This window comes from Triticum urartu, chromosome 1 (assembly GCF_003073215.2).
Source record: "Triticum urartu cultivar G1812 chromosome 1, Tu2.1, whole genome shotgun sequence".
NCBI lineage: Eukaryota > Viridiplantae > Streptophyta > Magnoliopsida > Poales > Poaceae > Triticum > Triticum urartu.
In genome coordinates, this window is record NC_053022.1 from 383,165,407 (window position 1) to 383,168,477 (window position 3,071).

Sequence of the window (3,071 nt, forward strand, 5' to 3'; positions counted from 1 at the left end):
CTGTTAATCTTATCACTAGAGGCTTGCCTAGAAACTTGATTGGATATTTGCCTACTCTTAAGTGTGCCTACACCATATGGAAATTTCTTAAGGAACTCTTTCCAAATTATTCCTTGAAAGATCTAGATGAAATTCTCCATAAATCCATTGCCTTGATTAAGATGAATTCCAATGATCCCAATTTTGGTGACTGCTTATTTGAGCTCACTAATCTTACGAGTGCCAAAGGAAATGTTGGAATCATTAGCAATATCATTTCTAGAGCTATTAGAATTCATAAAGATAACTATAGAAATGATCATTTATCTAATGAATTACCCTCTGTAGGAATTGATCAATCACAAGATGATGTTGAACATGGATACTCTGATGAGGATGAGGATGATAGTGACTATGACCTTGATGATGCGATGAGACACTTTGGTCTTATGGCAAATCTTCGCGGCTACATGGCCGGAGGAAAGGAATGGGTTCTCGATAGTGGATGTACTGATCATATGACCAGAGATAAAGATATGTTCCGTGAGCTTGCTGAAAACGATGGCCCTCGAAAATATGTCACCTTTGGTGATAACTCAAAGGGTAAGGTGGTTGGCCTCGGTAAGGTGTCCATCTCACATGATAGCTCCATACAAAATGTCATGCTCGTTGAATCTCTTGGGTAAAACTTACTTTCAGTATCTAGACTTGCTGATTTCGGTTTCATTATCCTATTCACTGAAGTGATTGCCAAGTGTTTTGTAGAGACAATCATAAAATGGTCTTTACCGGAATATGTAGAGGTGATCTTTACATTGTTGATTTCACTAAAAAGGCTCAACCTAGAACTTGTTTAATTGCTAAATCTTCTGAAGGTTGGTTATGGCATAGACAATTAGGTCATGTTGGTATGCGAAACCTTGACAAGCCTATTAAAGGTGATCGTATCCTTGGAGTAAAAGATGTCATATTTGACAAGGATAGACTTTGTAGTGCTTGTCAGGCAGGGAAATAAGTTGGAGGAAGTCATCGCGCAAAGAACATCATGACCACGAGAAGACCACTCGAGCTACTTCACATGGATCTCTTTGGTCCAAATGCCTACAAGAGTCTCGGTGGTAACTCATTTGGACTAGTCATAGTTGATGATTTTTCAAGATTTACGTGGGTGTTCTTTCTTGATGACAAATCGCAGGTCCAAAAGATCTTCAAAAACTTCGCTAGGAAGGCCCAAAATCAATTTGACGTGAAGATTCAGAAGGTTCAAAGCGACAACGGAACGGAGTTCAAGAACGCAAATGTGGATACCTTTCTTGACAAAGAAGGGATTTCACATGAGTTCTCGGCTACGTACACACCTCAACAAAATGGAGTCGTTGAGAGGAAGAACCGGACTCTTATTGAGATGGCAAGAAAGATGCTTGATGAGTACAAGACGCCAAAACACTTTTGGGCGGAAGCGGTTGAGACAGCTTGTCATGCAACAAATCACTTGTATCTTCACAAGCTACTCAGCAAGACGGCATACGAGCTCCTCACCGGTAACAAACCACAAGTTGGATACTTTCGAGTATTCGGCAAAGTGCTACATTCTTGATAAACATCGTCGTTCTAAATTTGCTCCTAAGTCTCATGAAGGTTTCCTACTTGGTTATGGCTCAAACTCTCACACATACCATTTCTACAATAATTTCACCCGAAAGGTTGAAGAGATGGTGGATGTGAAGTTTGATGAATCTAACGGCTCGCAAGTAGAGCAATTGCCAATTGATGTAGGAGACAAAGACCCTTCGGAAGCAATCCAAGACTTGTCTATTGGGAAGATTCGTCCAACAGAGGTGAAGGAGAGTACCTCGTCCATCCAAGTGGAAGCTTCTACCTCACGACAAGGTGAACCAAGAGTTGATACGAAAGCATCCACAAGTGGGACACACCAAGATGAAGAAAATGAGGAAGTGCACCAAGATGAACGCCAACAACCTCCTTCTCCACCATGACAAGAGAACGACAACGTCAACAACGAAGAAGGCCAAGAAGAAGAACAAGATGAAGAAGATGTTCAACCAAGATCCAAGCAAAAGCTTTCACGAGTTCGAGCAAGAATCACCAAAGATCATCCCGTCGAGCAAATCTACAATGATATCCAAACCAGGAGAATCACTCGCTCTAAAACTCGTTTAGCTAACTTTTCTGAACATTATTCATTCATCTCTCGCATTGAACCTATGAAGGGTTAAGAAGCATTGGAAGATCCGGATTGGATAAACGCTATGCATGAAGAGCTACACAACTTTGAGAGAAATCAAGTGTGGACATTGGTTGAAAAGCCTAACAACAACCACAACATCATTGGTACCAAATGGGTGTTTCGCAACAAGCAAGATGAAGATGGTCAAGTCGTCCGCAACAAAGCATGCCTCGTCGCCCAAGGCTACACTCAAGTCAAAGGTATGGACTATGGTGATACATATGCCTCCGTTGCTAGACTTGAGTCCATTCGCATCTTACTTGCCTATGCTAATCATCATGATATCACCTTGTACCAAATGGACATTAAAAGTGCTTTTCTAAATGGTGAAATTGAGGAGGAAGTCTTGTTGGAAATATGCCCTAGAGGCAATAATAAAATGGTTATTATTGTATTTCCTTGTTCGTGATAATTGTCTATTGTTCATGCTATAATTGTGTTATCCGGAAATCGTAATACATGTGTGAATACATAGACCACAACATGTTCCTAGTGAGCCTCTAGTTGACTAGCTCGTTGATCAATAGATGGTTACGGTTTCCTGACCATGGACATTGGATGTCATTGATAACGGGATCACATCATTAGGAGAATGATGTGATGGACAAGACCCAATCCTAAGCATAGCGTAAGATCGTGTAGTTCGTCTGCTAAAGCTTTTCTAATGTCAAGTATCTTTTCCTTAGACCATGAGATTGTGCAACTCCCGGATACTGTAGGAATACTTTGGGTGTGCCAAACATCACGACGTAACTGGGTGGCTATAAAGGTGCACTATGGGTATCTCTGAAAGTATCTGTTGGGTTGGCACGAATCGAGACTGGGATTTGTCACTCCGTATGAT